We start from the raw sequence: 10,688 nt of genomic DNA on the forward strand, positions 1-10,688 counted from the left end.
TTTAGTTGATATGGATCACATGATCATTTAGATTACTAGAGGGATGTCTATCTAAGTGGGAGTTCTTAAGTAATATGATTAATTGAACTTTAATTTATCATGAACTTAGTACCTGATAGTATTTTGCATGTCTATGTTGTTGTAGATAAATGGCCCGTGCTACTGTTCCTTTGAATTTTAATGCGTTCCTAGAGAAAGCTAAGTTGAAAGATGATGGTAGCAACTACACAGACTGGGTCTGTAACTTGAGGATTATCCTCATTGGTGCATAGAAGAATTACGTCCTGGAAGCACCGTTAGGTGCAAAGCCCACTGCAGGAGCAACACCACATGTTATGAATGTCTGGCAGAGCAAAGCTGATGACTACTCGATAGTTCATTGTGCCATGCCTTACGGCTTAGAATCGGGACTTCAACGACATTTTGAACGTCATGGAGCATATGAGATGTTCCAGGAGTTGAAGTTAATATTTCAAGCAAATGCCCGAATTGAGAGATATGAAGTCTCCAATCAATTCTATAGTTGCAAGATGGAGGAGAATAGTTCTGTCAATGAACATATACTCAGAATGTCTGGGTACCACAACCACTTGACTCAACTGGGAGTTAATCTTCCTGATGATAGTGTCATTGACAGAGTTCTTCAATCACTGCCACCAAGCTATAAAAGCTTCGTGATGAGCTATAATATGCAAGGGATGGATAAGACAATTACCGAGCTCTTCGTGATGCTAAAATCCGTGGAGGTAGAAATCAAGAAGGAGCATCAAGTGTTGATGGTTAACAAGACAACTAGTTTCAAGTAAAAGGGCAAAGGGAAGAATGGGAACTTCAAGAAGAACGACAAGCAAGTTGCTGCTCAAGTGAAGAAGCCCAAGTCTAGACCTAAGCCTGAGACTGAGTGCTTCGACTGCAAAGGTACTGGTCACTGGAAGTGGAACTGCCCCAAGTATTTGGCGGATAAGAATGATGGCAAAGTGAAAGGTATATTTGATATACATGTTATTGATGTGTACCTTACTAATGCTCGCAGTAGCGCCTGGTTATTTGGTACTGGTTATGTTGCTCATATTTGTAACTCGAAACAGGGGCTACTGATTAAGCAAAGATTGGCTAAGGACGAGGTGACGATGCACGTGGGAAATGGTTCCAAAGTCGATGTGATCGCAGTCGACACGCTACCTCTACATCTACCTTCGGGATTAGTATTAGACCTGAATAATTGTTATTTGGTGCCAGCTGTCGTGGAATTGTCACGGCAGATGTCCTAGTGTAAGGACTTAGTCGCGAGGCCAACGCATCTATGTGGTAGCTTGAAGGGGTTGAGCGGAATCGAGAGACGCAACACACAAGACGAGGATTTAGACAGCTTCGAGCCCTGGGAAACATCATCCGGTAATAACCCTACGTGCTGTTTGTGGCTAGGTCTCATTATGATCATGAGGGAGTCACCGTAAGCTGGCTCTCCTCTTTGTGTCTAGCCCTAGATATTGTTTCTTGTTGCTTGTCCCTCTTTGGGGAGCCCTGCCCCTCCTTATATAAGTTGAAGGGGCGGCTTACATGTAGAGTCCTATTAGGATTAGAACTAACTTATTCTGTATTACAAGTCGGATACAAGTACGGGTCTTGCTTCTTCGTAAAGGAAATATTCCTCATGCCTTCTGTCTTAAGCCGGCCCACCATAATATGAGCCGGCCTACTAGGCCTTGGGCCTAGTCTTCTATGTGACCCGCCGTCGGGGTCATCTGTGAGTCGTCTGACCAGTGAGCCGCCAGACCCGTGAGTCGCCAGTCCTCCGGCGGGTCATCGGTGAAGCGCCAAGTCCGGCCAGGTCATACTTCCGGCCGGGTCATACCACGGGGTACATCCCCGACACTAGCCCCCAGTTTAATTTGGATTTATCCATGTTAAACTAATCCTATAAAACAAACACAAGAACAAATCTGACAGATTGTGTTCTGGGTTAAAAATTCTTGTATGCCGGCACCTGATCATCCTTAATTCCTTGTGCTCCGGATTAAATATTCTCCTAGGACGGGACCTGATTATCCTTAAGTCCAATTGTCATTTCCTTCATCTAGAAAATCCGGGTCAAATAAGCTAGCTTCATACTCAATCTGCTGATGTTGGTTTCTCACAGAAAAATATTGTGAAGAATAATCCACTTGAGTCGGCTTCCAAGGCACCGGGTCAAATAATTTTGGTCTTCAAATACTTATCTGATATTCAGCCGGCTTGAAGATGTAAAACTTGCCGGTTTATCATTACCAAAAAACTTCCGGATTATAAAACAGATGATGCCGGGTCATAATTGTTGTTGACACCGGTTTATGTAATTGATCCTCCTGATTTGCTCAAAACTGATAATTTGAAGATTTTTCTTCCTTATATCCATATTACCTGTAGCCCCCAAGTCTTGAGCAGAACAAAGTGATGGTTTAAGACTTGCTCCAATAAATGTTGCAACCTTGAATATTCCACACATGTAGCCCCCAAGTGCCGGGTTGTCATGCTTGCAGCAACTTGGGACTTGTAATTGCTTTATGCTCATGAAAACTTCAACCAGTGTAGCCCCCAAGGGCCGGGTCATTATGCAATAATGAGCAGGGCTTTGTAGATATAACCATGTAAATTTGAACAGCAATGTGTAGCCCCCAAGGGCCGGCTTAATAAGATAATACTGAGCTGGGACTTTGTATATAATTGATAATAACATCATATAATATAGTCTCCACCATGGGGCTTGAACCCACGTCCACAAGGTTAAGAGCTTTGTACTCCACCAACTGAATAGTGGACCGTTCAATATAATGGATTAATGCTTGTGTACCTTGAAATTTTGACAGGAGCAATTGGTAGCCCCCAAGGGCCAACTCATTTAGAATGTGATGAGTCGGGTCTTCAATAAATTGAGCAAAGATGACTTTGCATTAGCCCCCAAGTGCCATGGTGCATGCTAGCAGTGACATGGGACTTGCATATTTGATATAATCCCAATCTGAATAATGTAGCCCCCAAGTGCCGGGTCATAAGCCTTCAGCGACTCGGGACTATTCCTTCCATTATAGAATAAATCATATCCATTGATAAAAATAATAGCCGTTGCGCTAAAGCGACTTTGAAAACCTTAATCATAACACTAGTTATTGATAATCACAATAGAAATCCAGCCATGTTGGCTATTCAAGATTTGAATAATATAACCCAATATGAAAACCTCAATCATTCAATGTCATCATGAAAATCCAGCCAGTTTTGGCTATTTAAAGATTTGAATACCTCATTGGTTGACAAGTAAATCCGGAGTTTAAATACCTGGCGGCTCTTGGCCGATGACGACTTAATGCGCATTCATTGTAAGCCGGAATTTTTGTAACCCGGTGGCCTATATCCCTTGAGAAAATCAATAATTGATAACCCTTTTGAGACACCAATTTCAGTGATGAGCTTGGACTGAAGCATTTATGTAAGTCATAATTCTGCAAATCCTCCACAGAGTTTAAACAACATATGCCCTGGCGACTTAACGTCAAGAGCCAGGGCGGGTAACCACCCAAATGTAGTCTTACCCTGCACACAAGTAGATCACAAGAACCCTTGGAGGTTTGCTGCAGGGCGGGTCATAATACCTCACATATAACCACTGTGATATTGAATCTGTACTGCCGGTTTACATGACCTGTGCAGTAAGGGTGATAACCCAATCCTTAGAAGCCAATGCTTCCACATAGATGATGATTGTTATAAGCTGGCGACTTATAGTCAAAAGTCAAGCCGGGTTATAAATAAATGATACCGCCAGTTTATGTGATCCGGAGGGTGAAGTTGATAACTCAATTATGTAAAAGCCGGCACATATGATATTTGTGACAACTCAAATACTTGTGATTACAAGAACTGTATAAGAAACAGATAAATTTTTTGAGGCTTCTGATTCGAATACGATCAGTAAACCGTCCCAATGGGGTTAAGCTAAGATTCGAATACGATCATATAGCCCCCAGTGGCGTTGGCGTTGCCGATCAAGAGGGTATCGACAGCTATGTTCTCTTTGGTTCGAATACGACCTATGTTTGAACAGGAAGCCCCCAAATGACCTTAAGAGTTGTTTAGCGACGCCGATTCGAATACGATCCACGTCGATTCCCAAAGGGGTTGAGCTATAGGTTCGGAAGTTTGCCAATCAAAAGGGTATCGACGGCTATGTTCTCTTTGGTTCGAATACGACCTATGTTTGAACAGGAAGCCCCCAAGTGACTATATAAGTTTTTGCATTGCACCGATCAAGAAGGTATCGACAGCTATGCTCGATGAGCAGGAAGCCCCCAAGTGACCATAATAAGATAAGCCGTAAGGCAGGATACCCATGTTTTGAACCGTGCATCATGGCAGCAAGTTTTCTTTGGTAACCACTAATTTGTCTGAGAACTCGAACTTGCGAGAGATTAATTCTTTTTTAACCGGAAATTCTTAAACCGGATATTGAGAGCCTCAAAGCTTTGTAAGGGACAAATTTACCTTGAGCCGGATGTTGAACCGGTTTTGAGAGCTTCAAAGCTTTGCGGGAGAGAGATGTCTCTTGACTACATTTTAAACCGAAATCTTCATTTTGAGCCAGAAATTTTCCGACGGCCTTTAAATATTCGCCAATAAAGCAGTAGCCTCCAGGGCCGTGTTATCTTCCCTTCAATGACCCGGAGTTCTTGAATTCATTGAAAACCGGCTAATTTTGCCGAGCCATACCATTGTAGCCCCCGAGTCTCAAGATGACTCAAAGAATTGGCTTGAGATTCTCCATATTTGACCATAGCAGAAGGTGTATATCATTGGCGTTGATAACGCGATGTGAATCCACAGAAGGTTGAGGTGACTGCGGTGGCTTATAAATGATCCCGTATGAGCCGTGTCAGCAACTCGGCCAATGGCTCCTTCCAACTTGTTGTTTGAAGTTTAACCAAACTGTAGTGGCGGCGACTTGCGCGCCTGCCCATTGAACCATCCAGTGCAGAGGGCGGCTGATAATATATGATAATTTGCCTCCAATTTGTTGGAAGAGAAACCGGGCTTCCCAAGTAGTGACTTGCTCATACTCAATGAACAACTCACGTAAACAGGCACGGCCCGGTGTGTTGATGTAGACCAGGCCGCGTGAGACGGACGGTAAAGACGACCGCAGCATCAGAGGCGGCTCAGACAGATGAGTCGGCCGCGGCATTATAAACCGGCGCAGGCGAGTCAACCACGTCGTTTTGATGTAGTGAACAATTGTCCTGCATCAACAATATTGCAGACCAAGGCAAAGATAAACTGCTCTTTGACAAAAAATAATATGGGCTAATAAAATATATTTTAAATGGATATCACCTGATGTGTCAGGCCGGAAAAAATCCGCCATGAAGTTGATGATCACTAGGTGAGGTTGAAATTACTCACGGGTGAATCGGCCGCAGCGTTTGTAAGCCGGTGCCAACGGGCGAGCTAATTGCAGGCACGGTAAGCCGTGCGGACGGGTGAGTCAACCACGTCATGTTGATGTAAATTGGGCCGCAGAGGCGGCGGCTTGGTCATATATTCATTGAGCATCATGGTATGGTCAGATGCTAGCGCACGATAATGGTGGCATGAGCTATACCTTCACGACACGACCATCGCTCTTGCATTAAACAATCGTTCTGCATAAAAATATAACAGGCCAGAATGACTGTTTTCAATAAATTAATATGTATTGAAAAAATAGATAGGGCAAATAGCACCTGGTATTTTCGTCGCACGAACACAGATGCTGACAATCAAAGACATGGCAAATGTCTAATATAGCTCTTGACGTAAGCAGTAGCAGGAACAATCAATCCGAATTGCCTCTGTCCCAGTGTTGTACTGGTTTTTACATGCAGCCGCAACAGTCGTCTAGTTAAAATAACCAGAGATATAGTGGCCTGCTGCAGAAGCCCTTTGTTTTTTTTGAACAGCGCTATCAGCCTCGTGCAGTATATTCTTCTAGAATTGTTTTTGCGCAGCCGTTTAGCTGGCGCTTCTCCTCTTCCGTTCCACTTATGACAGCCAACACAGATCGCTGGGACTCGTGCTCCAGTTCTATTGGCAGAGTGGTCTTCAAACCAATCATGCATGCATGCACTTCCTTTCCACGTGAATGCTCCAATGGAAACAGATTTGTACTTTGACCAGTATTGTTGTCGCTTGGTTGACCAAGCGGCAATGATGGACGCCCGATTTTAACAACGTCTCAAAACACATCCGTTCGGCGAGGATGGCTTGAAACAGCTTGATAGCAGGCGACAGGCAGCTCGCAGGTCAGCAGCGGGCACGGGGTCATGGACACAGCACGACGGTTTAGCGAGGACGGCCACGGGGTGGTGACTCTAAGGGCCATGCGTGCAGACGGCTCAAGGCAACCACGGCGGAGACCGGTGCCGGCAACGGCAGAGGCGGCGGCCTTGACGGTGGCTCAGAGAAAAGCAAAGCGCGCCGGTGGCTCAGAGAAAGCGGGGGGCGTGGGGCGCGACCCGGCCGGGCGCAGTGATTTGTGGCAAAAAACGGAGAGCAAGCCTTCCAACAGAGTGTGTCACCGGATCAGGAGGCAGCAGAGGCGGAGTGGCGGCTCAGGGCGATGTGGCGCATCTGCGGGTGAGGTAACACACCGGTGGTGGTGGTGGCTCATGAGAAGACTTTCGGGCGAGGCGCAGGCCGAGGCCAGCTTGGCGCGGCCGTTGCAGCGAGCGGCTCACGGCAGAGGCGGAGGCGAGTCAACACAGTTGAGCCCGAGTCCGTGGGGACATCCGCTTCCGGGTCATAGCTGGATCAATTGGCTCTCGTCCGTGTCCTCCTCCTAGTCGTTTGACTTCCACGTCGATGTCGTGTGATGGCTTTACTTTATCTTGATTTTTTAAGAAGCGGTTTAAGGTCTTCACGTCAGGACGTGGTAGCTGGCGGTGACTTGCAATTTGACCACTTGCCAGGCGCACAATACGCTCCAAAAGTTACTGGATAACTCGCTCCCGGGCCGTGGCTGTTTCCTTTGGTAATTAAAAAACTGAACCAGTACGACTAGTAGCTTCACGTGAGAAAGTAGTAGTCCTGCAATACTTGATCCGGTTGATTGATGGCTTGATGCGACACAGCAGCAGCAGTGAAACCTTGTAATATGCCGTGAGTAGTAGCTGTAGAGATCAATTGAAAATCGCCTAATAGCAGCTTTGGCATCCTCGGGACTTGAAGACAGTACGTGCGGGAACAGCGGCTCAATGGGTCGCTTCCGGTCAATCTCCACGTACGGGTTGAATCAGTAGTAGAACTTGAAGGTCTTGGCTTCCCTTATCGATCTGGCTTCGGTTCGCCAAGCCGTGTTGGCAGCGGCGCAAGACGACGGCGGCAGGCGGCTTCGCAACTCTAATTTCTCTTTCACATATCATAAATTTTGAGGCTGATGCCAATCTTTTCAAACCGGTTCTTCTTCATCCGGAAAATTGCAAACTTCTCGAAACCCTAGAAAAGATCCCTCTAAGAACTCAACACCACCGTGCGCAGGCCCCATGATGGGCGCCAACTGTCGTGGAATTGTCACGGCAGATGTCCTAGTGTAAGGACTTAGTCGCGAGGCCAACGCATCTATGTGGTAGCTTGAAGGGGATGAGCGGAATCGAGAGACGCAACACACAAGACGAGGATTTAGACAGCTTCGGGCCCCGGGAAACATCATCCGGTAATAACCCTACGTGCTGTTTGTGGCTAGGTCTCATTATGATCATGAGGGAGTCGCCGTAAGCCGGCTCTCCTCTTTGTGTCTAGCCCTACATATTGTTTCTTGTTGCTTGTCCCTCTTTGGGGAGCCCTGCCCCTCCTTATATAAGTTGAAGGGGCGGCTTACATGTAGAGTCCTATTAGGATTAGAACTAACTTATTCTCTATTACAAGTCAGATACAAGTACGGGTCTTGCTTCCTCGTAAAGGAAATATTCCTCATGCCTTCTGTCTTAAGCCGGCCCACCATAATATGAGCCGGCCTACTGGGCCTTGGGCCTAGTCTTCTATGTGACCCGCCGTCGGGGTCATCTGTGAGTCGTTTGACCAGTGAGCCGCCAGTCCTCTGGCGGGTCATCGGTGAAGCGCCAAGTCCGGCCGGGTCATACTTTCGGCCGGGTCATACCACGGGGTACATCCCCGACACCAGCGTTAAGCATGAACATTATATCTGGTTCTTGTTTGATGCGAGACGGTTATTCCTTTAAATCATAGAATAATGGTTGTCCTATTTATATGAGTAATATCTTTTATGGTCATGCACCCTTGATGAGTGGTCTATTTTTTATTGAATCTCGATAGTAGTGCTACACATATTCATAGTATTGAAGCCAAAAGATATAAGTTTAATAATGATAGTGCAACTTATTTGTGGCACTGCCGTTTAGGTCATGTTGGTGTAAAGCGCATGAAGAAACTCCATGCTGATGGGCTTTTGGAATCACTTGATGCTTGCGAACCATGCCTCATGGGCAAGAGGACTAAAACTCCGTTCTCCGGAGCGATGGAACGAGCAACAGACTTATTGGAAATAATACATACTTATGTATGCGGTCCGATGAGTGTTGATGCTCGTGGCGGGTATGGTTATTTTCTGACCTTCACAGATGATTTGAGCAGATATGGGTATGTCTACTTGATGAAACATAAGTCTGAAACATTTGAAAAGTTCAAAGAATTTCAGAGTGAAGTGGAAAATCATCGTAACAAGAAAATTAAGTTTCTACGATCTGATCGTGGAGGTGAATATTTGAGTTATGAGTCTGGTCATCATTTGAAACAATGCGGAATAGTTTCACAACTCACGCCACCTGGAACACCACAGCATAACAGTGTGTCCGAACATCGTAGCCGCACTTTATTTGATATGGTGCGATCTATGATGTCTCTTACTGATTTACCGCTATCATTTTGGGGTTATGCTTTAGAGACGGCTGCATTCATGTTAAATAGGGCACCATCAAAATCTGTTGAGATGACACCATATGAACTGTGGTTTGGCAAGAAACCCAAGTTGCCATTTCTTAAAGTTTGGGGTTGCGATGCTTATGGGAAAAAGCTTCAACGTAATAAGCTCGAACCCAAATCGGAAAAAATGTGTCTTCATAGGATACCCAGAGGATACTGTTGGGTACACTTTCTATCACAGATCCGAAGGCAAGATATTCGTTGCTAAGAATGGATCCTTTCTAGAGAAGGAGTTTTTCTCGAAAGAAGTGAGTGGGTGGAAAGTAGAACTTGATGAGGTAACTGTACCTTCTCCCTTATTGGAAAGTAGTTTGATGAGGACATCAATACCATTGTTACACCCACAGCCCCTACTGTTACATATACTGGACCAATTACTAGAGCTCGCGCACGCCAATTAAATTACCAGGTACTTTCGTTTCTTGGTAATGATTCTAATGTTCATGAGATTATGATGCTGCCTAAATTGGATACATTTGTTTTGCTTTCAAATGAAGGGCCTAGCTTGGAGAAGGATGAACATTGGAGCAAGAACACGCATGAAGTTGATGGCATGCGCAAGGGGATCAAGAACAGAGTTACAAGTGATGATTTCAGGACTTTGAAGCCGCCATAAGGAGTGCATGAAGCCATGGACGAAATATACAAGATGCCACTTCATAATATTCGTCCATAGGCTATTCTAGGTGCTGCGTCACCTTATGAATGGGCCAGGCCCATGTAATTTCGAAATACTTAAGTATAGGATATTTTTAGAGTCCGTATGTGTGGAGAAACAAGAGTTAGGGTTGGTTTCGGACCCCACCCTCAAGGGCCACGAAATTCCCCTCTCTTCCTCCATATATACAGCCCTTAGGGCGTCGTTTAGACTTTAGGGTTTTGTTTAGATTAAAAGTTCGCCATAGCTGCAACTTCGCGTACTTCGTTTGTGTCCAACGACCAGACCAAGACGTCACAGAACCCCACCTTGATCAATAAAGCTTTCATCTTATATTCGCAATATCCAGATTGCAATCTCAGTTTCTTGCTTGTTCTTCGTTTGCTCGCAGGAAACAGGCCCTCGTGGTCAGGTTGATCGTGCTCCGGCGTGGTCAATAACCCCTCGGAAGTTGGTTTAGCGATTGCTAAGGCGCGACGTCTCGCACGTTCGTAGTCGGATCGTCAAGGTCGACTCCCACAGAAAACGATAGCCACCATCTCATCGAAACATCGGGACACCTTTGCCTCTATCAAGTGGTATCAGATTTCCAGGTTGCTCGGTGAGATTTTACAGTTTTTCGTAGATTAGATCGAGTCTGTTCTTCATACCTACAGTCCACGAAAAAGCCACACAAAAAAATATTAGGGTTAGTTCATCATATCCGAACCAATCTGAGCCTTTGCATAATCTTTTTAGGGTTTTTGCTTTGTTGAATTTGCGGTTGCATCGTCGTGTCAAGTTGCTGGTCTTAGAGTCTAGTCTTTTAGAGTTTCGAGTTCTGGTCATAAGTTGTCACGCCGCCGCCGCACCATCATCATCGCCCATCTACCACTTTTGCTTATCCGCCACCGCTCTGAATCCTTATCCATATACCACTACCAATCCGTATCCATATACCACCATCAATCTCTATCCATATACCACCACCGCTACCATATACCACCACCGCTGCCATATACCACAACCATATATCCACCACCAA

Source organism: Triticum urartu, chromosome 1, assembly GCF_003073215.2.
Source record: "Triticum urartu cultivar G1812 chromosome 1, Tu2.1, whole genome shotgun sequence".
Lineage (NCBI taxonomy): Eukaryota > Viridiplantae > Streptophyta > Magnoliopsida > Poales > Poaceae > Triticum > Triticum urartu.